This window comes from Podarcis erhardii, assembly GCF_964252035.2.
Source record: "Podarcis erhardii genome assembly, chromosome: 9".
Taxonomy (NCBI): domain Eukaryota; kingdom Metazoa; phylum Chordata; class Lepidosauria; order Squamata; family Lacertidae; genus Podarcis; species Podarcis erhardii.
This window is the reverse complement of record NC_138512.1, coordinates 50,355,722-50,374,939: the sequence shown is the minus strand read 5'-3', so window position 1 is coordinate 50,374,939 and position 19,218 is coordinate 50,355,722. Positions and strand designations below refer to the sequence as shown.

Here is a 19,218-nt window from a genome sequence, read left to right as displayed (position 1 = left end):
AAAAATGTGCATTTACTGGCGAGATTGCAACAATACTTAAACCCTTTTGAAATGTATAGGTACCTTCTCTGCTGAATTATCATCCTTCTCTTCAATGCCAGCCACTCTAGCAAGCATCTTTATTCCTTATATTTGAACAGCCTTAAGGCCACCAGTGCAGGTTCATAATTAGCCGGAAGGTAACAATAAGGCACCATTATAACATGGTGCCTGAAAGTTTAGTTGCAAACTATATTTTAGTCTTATCTGAATTACTGGATGGAGGGAGAGAAGTTTCTTCAAATGTGTGAATCCCCATGTTTACTGTGTGGATTTTTAAAATATAATTTTGATTTCATTTTTTTTTTAACCACTGGAACAAAAATACCCACTCCCATGCAAATCTCCTGCATTCCTCTTCTTTACCCACTAGATACATGTGCCCACATTCTGCTTTGCTCCTTTATAAGCTTATTGCCACATGAAAATTTATGTATTGGTTACCAGGTTTCCATAATACTGAAATCATGTATCTTCTTTATCCAGCTGGTGAATGTATATATACAGTTCCAATTCTTAAAATGCCATAAATATTCTGAATGTAAATAGAAAACTGGAAGGGAAAAAGTAAATAGAATCAGACGGTGAAAGAAAAAGGACTGCAGAGCTCAACAAAGAGAAAATGGAAAGGAAACACTCTCATTGAACTTTGACTGCGTGATCTTGCTGGTATTGGAATTTGTAGTTGTTTGGAGACACGGGAAATTGTTTCTTCGTTACTCCCTGTCGGAGGAAGAGGATGTCAGCAGGGTCTAATCAGCAGTGAAAGGCTCAGCTGGAGGGACGAGGTTTCTGCTAGCACCTGGTTCCTCGTTTCTCCAAGCTCTCCTTGTGCTAGGAATGTTGATTTGGTGATTTGATTTCTCCCCAGCCTTGCTAACATTGGCCTGTTATGTTGGCCGCTGCAAGTTGTGCATCAGGGAAAGGCTGTATAGCAGCAGTAGAGCATCTGCTTTGCATGAAGAAGGTTCTGGGTTCAATCTTCAGCATCTCTAGGTAGGCAGGGCTGGGAATGTTCCCTCTGCCTCTGCCAGTCAGTGCATACAGTATTGAGCTAGATGGACCAAATAACCAGTGTAGGATGGTCCATTACAGCTAATAGGGCACAGCCCTCCCAAGGAAAAGGTCAAACAAATGCTTAACCAACCCACCCCAATCTCAAAGCTACATACTCTTTCCTGCCCGTACACATTTTATACTTCTGTTTGAATCCAGACAAACTCTGTAGACTTTTCTGTCAATCTACAGTTCTCTAGCCAATCAGGACTCTGCAGCACCCAGCCATTCCTAATCCAAAAGTATAGTTGTGGCAAAGAGGTTCCTCCCATGTGTCTCTAAACATAAGGAACCATATGACTGATCAGGTTGCCTGAAAGTCAGCTCTACAATGCAGACCTCGAATCTCTTGCTCCTTCTAATATGTTGCTACAAGACTAACTGGCAGCACCAGTATCCATCTAGCAGGGCTGTCCTGAGGGGTAGTCTGAGCATGCTCAGAGCTGTTTCCTTCAAAGAACATTCTTTGCAGCTAGCTAGGGGAAGGGTGTGGCTGCTTGTTTGAGCAGCTTGATTTTATTAAAAAATAAAAAATAAATGTGGAAGAATACTGGGCAGAGCATATGTTCAAAATGAAGTTCCAGATATTATCATTGTGCAATTGGCATGATGGATGTTCTTTTTCCAACTATTGTTAAATTAAAATGTTAGGGTCCATTTCCATCTTTAAACCTTGCCCAGGTTAGAGATGTTTGTGGTGAGAGGAACCAGCAGGTAGGCACTGAAGAGGCATAAATAGTCTCCTCTTCTTCCAAGACCTAAGCCCAGAAGAGCATCTCTTGGGCTTGGGGCTTTGATTGCTGGAAGAAGCTGTCCATCCAGATGCCTGTTCCACAAACAGCCCTGGTGTGGAGCTAGTGACTTTTGACAATAATGCTGTAACCTTTTCTGTGTAGCATCTCAGAATGGATTTTTAACCATTGAAAATAAGTGGGATAGTTAGAGGGCCACTTGAAAAAGAAATGGAAAGGCATTCCATCCTATTTCAAACAATCATACCAGCTCAGCCTAGTGCAGGGAGGCTGTCAGGTGTGCGTGCAGGAGCCAGGCCCTGTGACCAGTAGGACTCTGCTGGACCAGGGCCTTCCTAAGTTTGTTCTGAAGAGGCAAGGTGTGGCCACACAGGTGAGGCCAATTGGTAACTCACAGAACCTGGTGGCAAGAGCCAGGAAGGGATATAAGGTCAGCATTTTCCCTTTGGTTCTTTGCCACAGCAACACGTTCCCTGCCTTGCTGTGTTTGACTCCTTGCTTCTTGATCCTCGGACCCCTGAGTTCGTGACTCCTTGCTTCTTGATCCTCAGACGCTTGACTTCATGACTCCTTGCTTCCTGACCCTCAGACCCTTGACTTCGTGACTCCTTGCTTCCTGACCCTTGGACCCCTGACTTCATGACTCCTTGCTTCCTGACCCTTGGACCCCTGAGTTCGTGACTCCTTGCTTCTTGATCCTCAGACCCTTGACTTCGTGACTCCTTGCTTCCTGACCCTCGGATCCTTGGCTTCTGGACTCCTGGCTTCTGGACTCCTGTTCCTGCTCCCACCCCATCATCTTGCTCCCGGTCCCAATGTCCCCAGTGATCGCCTGTGAACCGGACTGTGACAGAGGCCCATATAAGTATATTCCCCCATGTGAGGAAACTTGCAAATAATTGCATTATAGCAGGCCATCAAAGGTGGCTATAAGATTGGGGATCTTCTCTTCTGATGGTCTTCCTGCTATCACCCACACCATGTGTTTCTGGCTACATTGCTCCTTTTGTATTCTGATGATAAGCAATGCTTTTGCTAGTGGTTCTCATTGCAGGAGACACTCTTACATTTGGCAAAGGCTTGCCTGCTCGCCACGTGTGCACAACCGGAAGTGTCTAAAGTCTTGCTTGCAAGAAGGCCCTGCAAAGCAAGTGAAACAACACTGAGCAGCTTTAAAAAATAACTCAAAAGGCAAGATTGTTCTTTCACACTGCCAGACAGTTGATAAGAATACTACTGTTTGCTTACTCTGATGAGAAATCCAGGACCACTTTGAGGAGCACTGAGAAGGTGAAGGAGGCTGCTGGAGTGCTGCACACTGAGTTGAAAACAACCACACAGGTCTCTAGCATTTAACAGTCTGCAACATTTCAGCAGCTGAACTTTCTGACAATTGCTTGACTTCAACATGTTCATTGTATTTATTTTCCATTATTTAAGTTAGGGCTCTGTGCCCTTGACATCTGCTGCTGATTTGCCCTCCCACAACAAGCAGCAGGGCTTCGAGTCTCTCAGAAACTGGAGCACAGAGAGACTCTCTGCAGATTTATGCTTCTTTTTAACTATCTGTCGAATTTGGCTCATCTCTTTCTCCAAAGCTTCAATGTGCAGAACAGTTGCTCGGCAGAAATGTTGATAGACTGCCACAATTTTTAGGGCCAAAGTTTTATGCCACGTTAGAAAAGCTGCACTCCAGATTCAGTACATTAAAAATACTGTCTTAAGAGAATCACTTTGAAAAGAAAAGAATAGAAAATAATGAACTTAAGCAGCTTTAGGAAACTGGTTATCTTTTATAGAAGAAATCCCTCACTGACATCAACTTATACAAAAACAATTCCTTATGATCCACAGCATTAGAACTGTTTAAAACTTTGAACATTTATAAGAGTTATAGATACCCTTTGACCAGTTGCTTTGTATTTTTCTGCCAAAGTATCATGTTGCCAAGTGAAATAAATTTCAGCATATTGATCTGAGACTGGAAAAAAGCGTCAAAAGATTCTTCAGAATTAATCAAGCTTGCATTGTCAAATGCACAATGCATACACAGTCCATGCAAAATATTTTCCTCTACTTTCATCTCATGAAAATGTAAACATCACAATCTTGGAGACAAGGCCAAAACATTCTTTCTCTAAAGCTAGTTTTGTATGAAGTTTTTTGTTGTTTTTAATGTTGTGGACTATCTCTCGCTTGGACTACTGCAATGCACTTTATGTGGGGCTACATTTGGAGGTGATCCGGAAACTACAACTAATCCAAAATGCGGCAGCGAGACTGGTGACTGGGAGCGGCTGCTGAGACCATATAACACCGGTCTTGAAAGACCTACATTGGCTCCCAGTACGTTTCCGAGCACAATTCAAAGTGTTGGTGCTGACCTTTAAAGCCTTAAATGGCCTCGGCCCAGTATACCTGAAGGAGCGTCTCCACCCCCATCATTCAGCCCCACACTGAGGTTCCAACTCCGAGGGCCTTCTGGCGGTTCCCTCACTGTGAGAAGTGAAGTTACAGGGGACCAGGCAGAGGGCCTTCTCGGTAGTGGTGCCCACCCTGTGGAATCCCCTCCCATCAGATGTCAAGGAAATAAACAACTATCTGACTTTTAGAAGACATCTGCAGGCAGCCCTGTTTAGGGAAGTTTTTAATGTCTGATTTTTATTGTGTTTTTAATATTCTGTTGGAAGCCGCCCAGAGTGGCTGGGAAAACCCAGCCAGATGGTGGTGTATAAATAAATTATTATTATTATTATTATTATTATTATTATTATTATTATTATTATTTATTACTGATCCCTTGCCTGCAGTATTGAGGAGTCCAGTCCAATAACATCCAGATACATCCAGAGCCAGCCCTCCCATTAGGTAGCATGAGATGGCTGCATATGGCAGCAAATGTTAAGTGATGAACGACAGTGGCAAGATGTTGGAGGGCAGAATTGTGTGTACTATCACTCAGCCTGCCTTGCACCCCCAAGCTACTGTGATGCCAGAAGTCTAGCAAAAATCTCTGTCCCATTCTCAGTGTTGAAAGAGGATTCAACAGGAAAGAGGAGCCAGTGTGGTGTAGTGGTTAAGAGTCACGTAATCTGGGGAACCGGGTTCGCGTCTCCGCTCCTCCACATGCAGCTGCTGGGTGACCTTGGGCCAGTCACACTTCTTTGAAGTCTCTCAGCCCCACTCACCTCACAGAGTGTTTGTTGTGGGGGAGGAAGGGAAAGGAGAATGTTAGCCACTTTGAGACTCCTGAAGGGGAGTGAAAGGCGGGATATCAAATCCAAACTCCTCCTCTTCTTCTTCTTCAACTGTCAGCCTGCTCAGTTTCTGTATATGGCATAGAAATAAACTGTACTTGGCTGGCCCTGCTCATGTCTTGTAGGGCTCAAATTGAGCTTTATTCTGCATGGATCACTAATAGTAATTATGCATTTCAGTTCCACCATTGAATCATTTGTCTTGGAGTTACCTTAGGAATGATGTGATGGCTAGTTGCAACCGGTATATTTGTAGTGTGCTGTTGACAAAAACAACGTCCACTCTACAACCCTCAAACATACCACATAATAAATAGGGGCTGAGGAAAACTAGATATTTGGCTACAAATCATCCAAACAAGCTACCAGTGCAATCTATCATATGAGGATGATGTTTTCACAAGCACTGCTTGTGACCTCATTTAAGATCTGCTTGTAGGGCATCAATGGCAGACTCTTTTCAGTGGAATTATGGAATTTCTTTCAAACTGAGATCTGCCTCTTCTCTGCCTCTTTTAGCACTTAAACGCCCATTGAAAACTTTTGTTTATTTAACATGCTTTTGGGTTTGTTTTTCTTCATTTTTTTCCCTGGCTTTTAACCTGCTCTTTCGGATGTGCTTTTTTCTGCTGCTATCTACTGCTGTCTTCAGACAGAAAAGTGGGATTAAAAAATAATAAATCTAATCTAAAATATAATCTAAAAATAATAAGTACCTTTAGATTTGCACTGATCTCAGCTTGGCAGTTTGAAATCAATGTGGCATAATATTATTTAAGTCTGAGTGTATTGTGCCCATGTAGAGTAGATAGAGATGAACTGACTAACTAATGCAAGGACATCTGCATTTAATGGAAATGTTTTCCATTCTTCTCTATAAAGGAAAAGGCTATATAGAGATTCAGGGCTGTGTGATAGAAGACTCAGCTGGCATTGTACAAGGCAGCTTGCTGGAAATAAGTCTTAAATCTGTCTTTACTTCTAAGACGGTAAAGGAAGTACTTGTGTAATGGTTAAGTTGTAAAAAAGCAATATATTTCTTTAATTTAGCTGGTCTTCAGCCAGCAAAGCTCCCAAAGCTGCTTACAAATCACTAAAAAAAAGTCAGTCTCTGCTCTCTGGCTAAAAATACATGTCCTAAACGCATCTGAAAAGACGCAACACAAAGGGAAAAGATATTGGCAGGGAGGAGGAAATAAGCAAACTCAGGATGAAGTTCTTAATTGCAAGTTGTTCTAATAGCCAGGGCAGGAGGCACCATAAACTGCTGGTCTCTCAGCTTCCCTTCTCTTTCCTCCTCTGTTGCTGCCTTATGGATGATTGCTAGTAGGTGAGATCGATGCCTATTTTGCTGTTATTTTACAAAGAAGAGTTAAAGATTCATACAGATGTAACAGGCACGGCCAGACGTACAGGCACTGTGAATATTTTTAATGGTGGGGGAAGTGGTTGTTGCTGAACAGTTATAATTCTTCCTTATTTCAATGTATTTTTTTTAAAGTTGAAATTAATAAAATAATATGACTAAACTACACATATCTCTTTTTTGATTGTGAAACTTGACTGTCCCTCTGTTTAAGATTTAGTAAAAACTTTGCTCCATCTATCACACGTTTGGGAAACATAATGTCTTGTTCAACATAATGCCTCCACAGCCCATTTTTAAAATATAATCCTGACCAACAAAAACATTCAGAAAACAGCTTTCACTTATCAGAACTGCACTGATAATAATGACTTTAGATCAATTAGCGTATGGAATTTTTATTTTTAAGATGGATGAGATTTCCATGTGGAGTCATATTGCTGTTGGGAATATTTTTACAGAGAGCTGCCAAACTGCAGATTGGAACAAAATGATGAATTATTAAGTTTTGTGGCGTAACGAATTTTGAAGGAACGACTCCAGACTGCACTGTCACATAAAACCAAATCTGGCAGTATTTCCCAATCCATCACTTAAAGGAGACTGTATTTAGCCATCAGATTTTCATCAGAATTTTTTTTATATATAAGCATAGATAATAGAACATCAAAGACATCTTAACCAAATTAAAACACCCTCCCTCAACTAATAGATTCTACTGCCACAAAACACAAAACACAAGTTTACAAATGTAGTGAACTAGACCATGTTATGTGTGCTGTGTCAAAAAAAGGAAGAAGACTCAGCTTGGCTTGATCATTGTTATTCTGTCCTATATTTGCTGTGCCGACAAGAATATATTTCACCAATGAATGTTTAATGACTTGTGAACATCTTGCTTCCTTTTGTTTAAAAGGGAAAACAATTCATAGTACACTGCATGTAAAACAGAAACTATATTATGCACAGTTTAAAGGCAACCAAGAATTTATTCTATCAGCATTGATGGAAATTATTTCTAAGCAAAAGTATCAGGCTGAGGTGAAATAATTAATCAATGTGTGACCTTTGGCACATTTATCGACAGCAAATTCCTTTGAGAACAATCCAGGCCAAGAATACCGCTTGCTCTGACAGTGATGTTCACCTATTCGGGTGGCGATAATAGTGGAATTTGGGCTGAACCCAGCGCCTCCCTTCCCTTAGGTTGTGCTGTCCACAAACAACCTTCTGAAATTATCCACCCTCTTTTGTGGGTAGAGAAATGGTTTGTGTGGGGTGCAGTGGAAGGGAACCAATTTCTGAATCTCTCCAGGTGAAAAGAAAGCCTCAAGAGATGGGACTCACCATTAGCACTGGTAGTAGCACAGCTTTCTTCTCCCCTTGCCTCAATGTCTCATTTTGTGTTGCTTTGGCTACTCACCCACCTGTTAGGAGTCCAGGTTCCCGGCTTGATAAAACAGTTGTTGTTGTTTAGTCGTTTAGTCATGTCCGACTCTTCGTTACCCCATGGACCAGAGCACGCCAGGCACTCCTGTCTTCCACTGCCTCCCGCAGTTTGATCAGATTCATGTTTGTAGCTTCGAGAACACTGTCCAACCATCTCGTCCTCTGTCGTCCCCTTCTCCTTGTGTCCTCCATCTTTCCCAACATCAGGGTCTTTTCCAGGGAGTCTTCTCTTCTCATGAGGTGGCCAAAGTATTGGAGCCTCAGCTTCATGATCTGTCCTTCCAGTGAGCACTCAGGGCTGATTTCCTTAAGAATGGATGGATGATAACACAGTAAATGTACATAATTAAAAAGGAGGATTTATTGCAAAAACACACACCAAGCAATTAGCTCCTGACTGCTCTAGTCAAGCATCCAGACCATCACTCAGTTGACCCTTCTTTTTTAATTTTTTTAAAAAACTTTTAATATAAATATCAATACATTACAAAAACTATACACACTTGACATTAAATTACATATATGGCATACAAAACATACATCATATATATTACCTTCACCACCCCTTCCACCTACCTACCATCAAAGACACCGACATACTGTGGTTATTGACTTCCAACTAGTCTCATTGTGTAATTTTGTCAATCTTTAATCTATGTGCATTTCATATTGCTTATTATGTTTATCCTTTATGATAATTACTTCCTTTCTCTCATCTTTTATCCTTCTCTCTTCCTCTTATCTAACTTCTCTATTTATTAGATTTATTTATACTTCTGTCAGGAGATTTGTGTTTTCTCTATAGGTTTTGAGATAATCATTAAATATTGACCCTTCTAAGGAGTCCTTCCTGTATCGACAGAAGATATTGAACCTGTGACCCTTACGTCTCTTGTTTTGTTTCCTGTCTTGCAGCCATCCTATAAGTCTACGTCTCGGGCTCCTTGGGTCATCTGCAGCCCTTTCCTGTGACAAAAGACTGTCTCTCTCGCTTTTCGTGCCTGTTTGTGCTTCCTGAGAGCTTTGGCTGTGTTCCAGCCTGCTCTCCAAGGTCAGGAGGAGGCGAAATCTGCAGCTGTGGGCTCTCCTCTACCTGAGTAAAATCCAAACCTCTCTGTTCCTGGCTGCTGTTTGCAGTCGGCTGCATACCTTCACTTGGAGCTGGTGTATTCATGACACCACCATTTTACAGTCCTCCCAATTCTGTAGACCATTTCAGGGTACTGGGATAGAGGGCAGAGATATAGCAGTACTTAGTGAATTCCTTAGTAGTACTTAGTAGTGAATTCCTACTAAGCTTGATTTGTCTGGTGCTTTTTGTTTTTGTTTCTTTTAAAGATGCAGAATTGCTACAAGAGAATTTCAAAAAACCCTTTCCCCCATTTTTACTGCACTCTCTGTTTCATAGGCTACCCACGGAAGAAATTCCATGCAGTTATCCAAGAGGAAATAATATTAATTCTGTAAGACAGTGCCAATATTCTACTTACTCAGGAAACTTACTTAGCATTCTCATCATTCCTTTTATTTTGGAAGCTCAGTTTGTATCATTGCTTATGTAGCCCAAAAGGCACAACCCATGCACAAGAGGAAGGGATAAGCAGGCTTGGAGCAACCTCAGGGTTTGCAGAAGTGAAAAACTTTAGCAGAGAGGGAGTTCAAAGGGGGCTATGCATGGGACTGGGAGTAATTTAACTCGCTTCCCATTTAAAGGTGCACTTGCATAACTCATACTTCCTGAAATGATATGCAAACTGAAACACAGCCATCCTTCAAAAATCACACTTCTAAATTTGGTTTTCCAGCCAAGTAATAAATACGAAAATGCATCTACCAGGGTAAAATGTAAAAGAAAATGCATCTATTGGTGAAAATAACATACAAACCTATATTATATTAGGTAAAATTGCTTTGCATAAATGTGTATAATAAGGGAACTTGTACATTCATACCTCAGGTTGCAGACGCTTCAGGTACCGGAATGGGTTACTACCGGGTTTCGGCGGTCGTGCATGCGCAAAAGCGCCAAATCGCAACCCGCACATGCGCACACATGGCGCTGTGGGTTGCAAATGTGCCTCCCGCATGGATCACATTCGCAACCTGAGCATCCACTGTATTAAAATGTGTAAATATTAGGAGAAAATCATGAGCATTTAAATAAATACGTCACAAAGTAATGTTGAAATGTGCACTGAACATAAGACTGGAAAGATGAGGACTAAGAGAAACTGAAAACTGAGAGATTTTTTTCTTCTGTAGCTGCTCAGTGGCCATGTAATGTTGACTGACTGTTGGGTAGCAAGGCACAAAATGGTGGATGCAAGAATAGAAGGAACAGACTGGAGTCCTGAGCAGCATCCTCACTAGTCTTTCTCTGTTTTTATTTGCAACATGCTTAGGGTGAAAACAATCACATTGTTCCAGAACATCCTGAATAGAAGTTTATGATGATTGCAATGAAAGGAAACATAATAGGTTCTCTTTTATTAGACCACGGCTATTGCTACAGCTAGGATCTTAAACTATGTCTTTGGTGTATTTTTTAAAAAAGAAAATTGCTTTGGTATTTTATGATGCCTTCATATCACCAGCTGCCTACACTGAACTGGAATACCCCAGCTGCCTACACTGAACTGGAATCACCAGCTGCCTACACTGAACTGGAATACCCCAGCTGCCTACACTGAACTGGATACCCCAATTGCTAAATGAAGCCAACCAGTGAAGCAAATAATCCATTTGCCGTCCAAAACTATTGGTTTAAAAATCTAGAAATGAAACGGGAGTTTTACAATATCCAGATGCATCACTTTTGGGAAATGTGAGAGAGAAAAGAACAAGCAGTAACTTTGAAAAGTTTATTCAAATGTAAGACAATCATAAACCCATTCTAGGAGACCCCAAGTTCCCTTTAGTCCAGCATCCTCATCTCACAGCAGCCAACCAGATGTTTATGGGAAGCCCACAAGCATAACCTGAGTAAAACAGGACTTTGCCCATTTGCAATTCCCAGCAACTGGTATTCAGAGGTACATGGCCTCAGACAATGGAGGAGGAACATATCCATCGTAGCTAATAGCCACTGATAGCCTTAAAATCCACGATGATGTCTAAATTTCATTTAAGGTTGTCTGAGTTATCAGCTATCACTAGCTCTTAGGGTAGCAAATTCAGTAGTTTAACTATGTGCTGTGTGAATAACTGCTTTTTCCTGTGCTACTGATTCAGAATAGAGTTCAATATCAACAGCAAGAGGAATGGGATTTTCAGTGGATCAAGAACAAACAAAAATCCCATTAATTCATACCAGCATCGTGACTTTTTTAAAAAGTTCTTGCTATTTCAGCACTTCAGGAAAATACACAGACAATTGAGCCATTGTTATCCTATCATCTAAAGGCCACAAAACTATTTAACTTCTTTTTATGAAGCAAGTTATATCATTTTTCACCCACAATCCCTTAGTAGCATTTATACAGATGTCTGGGAATGAATTTATCAATACATTTTCATTGCACTGGTCTATAGCTGTCTATTTATTTGGTCCCATTGATTGCTATGGGGTTACTCCCAGGTGCATAGGAATAGGATTGCTTGTTTAATTTGATTTTATGGCACCTCAATCTAGCTGTTCTACTTGCATACTCTATTAATGATATGTATACTTTGCAAGAACTTGGCATACCCCTGTAGACATCATACTGTACGGCTCATAGTCTGGCATGTTTATGGTCTCACAGGCTGTGATTTTTCATCAAGTGCCTCCTTTATAACCCAGCTGTTATAAAATAAACACATGAAGGAGGGTCCATGGCTAAGCATATAGTATTGCACACACAATGTCCCAGCATCTGCAGTTGTGTTGTAAAAGGTCTCCTCTGATACCCTGGAGAATTGCTGCTGACTAGAGGATACAACATTGGACTAGACAGGCCAACAATCAGGAAGGTCCATACATTTGTAGAAGGTAGAACATCCGCTTTACATGCAAAAAGGGCCCAGTTTCAGCCTCCAGGTATGGCTAGGAGAGATCATTGCCTCTGGAATCGTGGAGAGTTGCTGCTGGCCAATGTAGGCAATATTAAACTAGGCAGACCAGTGGCCTGAGGCAAAAGGCAGCTTCCCATGTTCATAAATAAACATTATTAAAAAATTATCCTGAAAGAACAAGATGGAGTATATGATGGCTGTAGAAACAAGATTTAATTGAAGAAGAAGAAAAAGAAGAAGAAGAAGAAGAGGAGGAGGAGGAGGAGGAGGAGGAGGAGGAGGAGGAGGAGGAGGAGGAGGAGGAGGAGGAGTTTGGATTTGATATCCCGCTTTATCACCACCTAAAGAAGTCTCAAAGCAGCTAACATTCTCCTTTCCCTTCCTCCCCCACAACAAACACTCTGTGAGGTGAGTGGGGCTGAGAGACTTCAAATAAGTGTGACTAGCCCAAGGTCACCCAGCAGCTGAATGTGGAGGAGCGGAGACGTGAACCTGGTTCACCAGATTACGAGTCTACCGCTCTTAACCACTACACCACACTGGCTCTCAGAGCAGGTACAATAGTGGTGACTTTGCTCTACCAACTTCTTCTTCCAAAGGGTAGAGGAGGACATTTCGGGGAGGGCTGAAAATAACAATTTGTCATTATGTATGCTTGCCTTTGGCCTGTTTCATTTTCCAGTTCTGCTGGGATGGGTGGGCATAATGGGAGTTGTACTCAAAAATGTCCAGAGAGTGTCAGCTGGAAGAAGGCTGGTTTTTAACAATGCCGTTACAATTTTTGGTTTGTTTGCAAAGAAATAGACACACATTCCATAGGGACAGTTTCAGGCAAAGGCCAGAGATATTTTATTTGAAGGGGTTGTGGGATAAACAGTAATTAATAAATGATGGTGTTTGCTTGATATTTGTCATAGGAAGCAGGTACCGGGAGTAATGCTTTACTGAGAACTGCAATTAGAATATAATTGACTCCATTTTGCTTACTCCAAAGGTACCCTGAGTCCATAGAGACATGAATTATGGATGACAAAAGGCCAGAACAAAAGAGGGAGAGAAAGAAGCAAGAGGGAGAGATGTTCTAGGCTGACACATGACCTTCCCCCTTCCTCCTCTTGTTTCCCCAGCTAATGAGTGACATTTACAGCTGAGAGAGAATCGCACAACACTAAAATCCCACAAGGGCCTGTGGTTTTTATTCACTGATGATTTAGCACTGTATTGTTGAGGCAAAAAAATGCTTTGTAGCTTTAGCTGACGTGGCATTTTGCATTCTCCCCAGCTTTTAAAAAGCTGGATTTGCCTCCTTGTTTGCTAGCTGCTTTCACCATTTTGGGCTGTGCTTTGAATAAAAGAGTAAACAAAGAGATCAACAGTTTCAGTCGCTGTCCTGCAAAACATATTCATTGCAGCTGTGTCATCTTTTTCTTTTATATGTGCACATAGCCACATCCTTGCATCATTATCCTTCACACTCAGAGATGCAGCCTGCCCCAACCTGGTGCTCTCCAGATGTTTTGGAATACAACCCCTGCCATCCTGACCTTTGCCCATGCTGGCTGGAACTAATGGGAGCTGGATTCCAAAACATCGAAAGAACACTAGAATAGGGAAAAGTCAAGCACCCAGTTGTACTAAGTTCTCCATCAAAGAGTAGGTTAGCCATGTGTACTACTTTACAAAGGAGAGTCCTCTGTTTGAAGGATTTTCTGTTTCATGTCTGGTTTAAAAATAAAGACCCATAAGAAGGGAGAGGAGAATATTTGAAACTGTCCATCAACCATTAGCACCTGGATTAAGCAGGTACACAGGTAACCTGGCCATCATCTTCCCCTACTAGGGTGATATATATTGTATTTCAATAGTTAATAATTATTTCTAAATTTGTATCCATACTTATTAATTAACATATGCCACAGGAGTTCTAGGAGCTCATTGGTAGCTATGTAAAGCAATGAGCTGAGGTAGTAAATCTGCTAGAAGCAGAGAAAGAATCTTATTTTGAAATTTGTATTTTAATACACAGCTTTACAGAATGTGCTAAAGTGTAAACCATTAGATGCCCAATTTAAATGGAAAGTTCACAAGGGACTTGCCGTGGTTAGAAAAATCACTAAAATGGTAGACATGAAGACAGCTGTAGTCTAAGTTGAATGCTCCAGCAGAAGACAAACAGCTAGCAAAGGAAGTAAATCAAGAGCAGCAAGCTCAGAGTATAATCAATAACCTATCAGGCTGCAATGTAATAATCTATGAGGAAGGTGATACTTTATCATGTCAGAGCAAGAACAAAAACAGCCAAGTAAATCAGGAGAAGAAGATAAATTTGAAGATGGTTTTGATTTGTATTTGGGCTTAACCATGCAGTGCTTGCAGTCATGAATCCTTGCTTTGAATGATACACAGAGTCATAGACTTAGGAGTGTATTTGGACCAGCTTCCTAACTTCTTACATTCCATCTCAATTTGCTGCTCAAGGCTAGAACTGTCTGTCTGTGTGCCAATTTACTCCCCACTTATTCTAACTACATTTGGAAATAGTGCATACAACAAAAAGACTTGCACTGACTAGTATTTAGGAACCAAACCATGGTTTAGAGCGGCTACTTTGCTTCCATTTTAAATCTCTTTGGACCTTCCAGAGGAGAACAATGGACGTATCTGTGATTTGTTAGTTCAGCACAAATTCTGAATCACAACCACAATGCAAAGAGTGGAAAGGTTTAAGCATCTCCCACTGGGAAATTGTCATGGCTTGTCATTTCAGACATTGTCCCACCACGCCAAAGGGGGTGGGTTAGAGAGGAAACCACCCCCACTGTTCAGTGTAGCAAATGCGCTTAGTTTCCATTTCCACCACCAGACACACTGGCAGACTTAAGCTGTCCCAGATAATATTCCTATCTCCCAGGTTCTGTAAGAAGACAGTGCTGGGCAAGCTGATAGGAAGTGCTCCATCCTAAGAATAAAAAGTGCAGTGGAGGAAGTATGTGTGTTCCTCCTAATGTTCAATCATAGGACTTCAGTTACCATCAGGAAGTTGATGGTAAGAGCAGTTTAACAATGGAATCAATTCCTAGAAGGGTGGTTGGCTCTTCCTCACTGGAGGTTTTCAGTCAGAGTCTGGAGAGTCATCTTCTGAAGATGCTCTAGCTTTGGATTTCCTGCACAGAGCAGGGGCTGGCCTATATGGCCTAGAACAGTGATAGCCAAACTTGGCCCTCCAGCTGTTTTGGGACTACAATTCCCATCATCCCTGACCACTGGTCCTGTTAGCTAGGGATGATGTGCTCTGTAGTCCAACAAACATCTGGAGGTCCACAGGCTTGCCAAAGTATTTTTCACACTGCCCTGTCATCCCAATAACATCCCATATTGGCTTTGTGTTCCTTTTATCTTTACTTGGTATATTGGATGTCGTGGACTTAATTCTACTGGGGGCACACGGGTAACTAACAAAGAGATGTTCAATTCTTCATACAATTGGGTTTCAAGTTGTTCTGTGCAGAGGCATTTCAGGCAAACTTTTGTTCTCATTACCATTGAGGTATTGATTTGTATGGGAAGTTTGGACTTAGATTAATTGCCCATTCAGTCTCCCAACAGCAAGATTGGAGCAATGATTGTTAAATAATTCTCAGAATGGAGGCAAGAGCATTAGGTAATGATTATTTAGTCAGCATCCCCTTCACTCTTAGGAACTGACAGGAAATATGTTGTTAGGGGAGATTGTTGTTTTTTATAAAGTCAAGACAAAGCAACCAATCTTATTTTCTCTCCTTAACAGAGGTATAGGCCTTTGTTTGAAAGATGAGTGCTTTTCTTTCCCTTGTTATTGCCCCCAGAAAAGTTCATTGTTTAAAACAGTGAGCTTTCAAGAAGAGAACATTTGCTTTGTGATTGTTTTAATTTAAAACAGAACAAAAGGTAAGTTATTTTTACCTTATATTGTCTTAGCAATAAGTATGCAAACAATTTTGTGCATTGTTTGAGGGGGGCATTTTTGGCATGATTATGATTCCTATGTTTAGATTTAGAAAATCATGTAGTGAGATTCTGCATTAGTTTGAGTGACATTATATATGATCACAATAGCGTGGACAGACACATTATTCTCAGCAATCAACAGAGTTGAGACTGTTAGACAAATTAGTGTTTTGCCTGCATTTCAATGTGTTTTGAGAAATTATGTTCTTCACAAAGGGAACAGAAACTCAGTTGTCCATATAAACTGACTAAAATACTCTTCTTGCCCCTTTCCCTTGACTGAAAAGACTTTTTATCTCATCAAAACATTTTTATCTGGAATTAAGTGTGACACAAAACATAAAGGAGAAAATGCAGAGTGAAACCTCATACAGGCAACTCCCCATTTACGTGGGGGTTACATTCTGAGGCACCATGTGTTTAAGTGAAGTTGTGTATAATAGGAACACCATTGAAAAAGCCTACAAACACCACAGGCCTGAAGGGTCAGTGCAAGGGCATATGGGATTGCACTTGAAAAGGCTCGTGGGAATGCTGTACACTGTTCTGTGCCATTTTTGCTCTCTTTGGGGGCCGTTTTTGCCCCTTTTCATACAACTTCCAGGTTTGCGGCGATGCATGTGTGTGTGGTCATGTGTGCCTTGAATGTGTGTAAATGTATTGATAGCAGATAGAAACCCTTTTTATAAGCTCTCAGTTCTTGACCAATGAATTCACAGAGGGGTAAACAAAATGGTGTTTATTGTCCCCACCTTCACATCCTCCAGCTTGTACACTTATATTTTTTGTTTACATGGAGCAGATGGGTCCATAAAAATCAGGGATGAGAACAGTAGGAGTGATCCAGCTCCCCTTCCACAGTATTATTCACACACAATTTCACATTGTGGAAAATGGGCTTACATTAATACAGCATGACAGGTCTCTCTATAAATAATCCCAGGTAGAAGCTGTAGAACCACTTGGTTCTACTCTATATTAATCAGATTCAGATTTTTCATCCACATTCCATTAAATAGAGATAGGGATGGGTGCATGTATGTCTGTCTATCAATATCTATCATCTATCTATCATCTATCTATCATCTACTGGGACACGGGTGGCGCTGTGGGTTAAACCACAGAGCCTAGGACTTGCCGATCAGAAGGTTGGTGGTTCGAATCCGTGCAATGGGGTGAGCTCCTGTTGCTCGGTCCATGCTCCTGCCAACCTAGCATTTCGAAAGCACATCAAAGTGCAAGTAGATAAATAGGTACCACTCCGGCAGGAAGGTAAATGGCGTTTCTGTGCGCTGCTCTGGTTCGCCAGAAGCGGCTTAGTCATGCTGGCCACATGACCCAGAAACTGTACGCTGGCTCCCTCGGCCAATAACGCGAAATGAGTGCTGCAACCCCAGAGTCGGCCACAACTGGACCAAATGGTCAGGGGTCCCTTTACCTTTTTATCTATCATCTATCTATCTATCTATCTATCTATCTATCTATCTATCTATATCATCTATCTATATCTATCTATATCTATCTATCTATCATCTATCTATCATCTCTATCATCAACACACATGTAGTAGCAGCCTAGCTTCTATAATGTTACACAGCTTATCAAATAAAACAAAAATCTGAGGCTCTGCTTTGGATGCCCTTTCCAAAGTGATACAGATGGTTACTGGACACTGGCATTCTCTGTGGTGGTGGCATGACTGAAACATGCTTGTGCTGTGGAACTGCTGTCCTGTGGGAAAGTTAACCAGCAATAATGCTGGCAGGAGCAGTCCACTCAAAAGGCAAGAGCTGAGTTCAGACATAAGTCAGGAAATCAGGACAGGTCGTGAAGCAGGAAATAAGAAGCCAGACACAGGTGCTCCAGCACCCCGGACAGTTCTCAAAGAGCAGATAACTTGCTCCAACAAGTTCCCAGGTTAAGCTGAACTTGGCGGCCTACCCAAGTCATTTGCTCCTCTATTAAGTGTGGACAGCCAGTCATAAAGGGGCAGGCCCCTAATTTGTAGCTTTGAATTCTAGTGTTAGGCAGCATAAGACCCTTGATGGCTCCTTGGGGAGTCCAGGTCAGAGTACTGTTTTCACAGGATGAGGGTTTGGTCCGGGAATTCAAGCCCAGGGGGTTCTTGGCTACTGGGTTCTTCATGAGTGTTAGGCGGACCTACTCTGGATTCCATCTGCAGCCTACACCAGCATCCCAGACCACACATGACTTTCTGGTCTCTTTCCCTCTGAGCCAGTGTGCTGGTTGCTACCTGAGACGGCTGTCTTCACATTTCTCTCTCTGCTTCTCCTCCCCCACCCCAAAGTTTTTTTAATGTGCTGTTTATGTGCTTAGGTTTTGAAGGCTCTATCGTTTATAGTTTGTGGCATTCTACATTATTTGTAATTTGGGATAGCGCTTGATGGAACAGTGTAGTAGAAAGGCAAGGCAGTGTTTATTTAAAACAAACAAATAAGTACCACATTATATGAGATGGTGGTTCACTGTAGAAATCTGTAAACAAACTATTCCATTATTCTATAAATGCATATTATGCTCTTACTACATGAAAAGCACAATTCACTCACTTAAATGGACATTTTTGTTTGAAGGAGATAACTTGGTTTGAGAGATGGTTTTTATTTTTAATGCTATATCACCTCTCTCAATATTTCAGGCCAATTATGTATCTGCTATTATTGTAAAGCAATTGCTGCTTTATGAAAATGTCTGTGCATGTTCTCATGTTTTATGTGAAAAAGGACTTTGCTAATGTATTTATTTCATGTTATGCCTTTCCCCATATGAACTAACCTGTGATCATTACCTGTGGCCCTTCTTCTGCTTAGCTTCATCAGTGTGGTGCCGCATGTGCCTTCAAACCATACCCTGGGACCAACACAGCACTTTGTGACTTTGGCTCTCTTCCCATCCCTGCCTTGGATTTGCCACACCATTAACCTCTGAGCTCCAGCCAGGTTCCACAGGGACTGGTACCTCCAGCTCTAACACTGACAATTTCACCCTCTGGGAACAGGATATTATATTGTATAGTGCAAAGTAGCATTTAGTTTACACCATTATCTCCAATACTTTTGAAGCATGTCGTAGGGCTGCAATAAAAACCTACCCTTCCCCCTGTCCAAGTTTTACAGAATTGCAGGGAAGACGGATATAATTATGGTTTTGGAAATGAAATCATTTGACAATTTTGTTAGGAAAGGTGTTTCCATCGTGGTGCCAGTAGCATCAATCTTCCTCCAGCCCTTGTCTGTATTTAGTTTTTGAGCTGCTATGGTAGAGCTGACATTTCTTTTATTCCCAAAGTGCAGCATTT

General features: G+C 41.4%; 1 long non-coding RNA gene across 2 annotated transcripts in view; it reads right to left on the bottom strand.

Annotated features, from left to right (window-relative positions):
- The window catches only part of LOC309350451, a 685,906-nt gene that overhangs the window by 502,714 nt on the left and 163,974 nt on the right, over positions 1–19,218 (bottom strand). Inside the window, exon 1 of one of the 2 annotated variants that reach the window (XR_014160386.1) lies at positions 5,036–5,142. The exons of the other annotated variant lie outside the window; for it this stretch is intronic. This is a non-coding gene — a long non-coding RNA (uncharacterized lncRNA). Of the gene's footprint in view, positions 1–5,035; positions 5,143–19,218 lie in introns of those variants that run through there. 2 annotated transcript variants of the gene reach the window in all.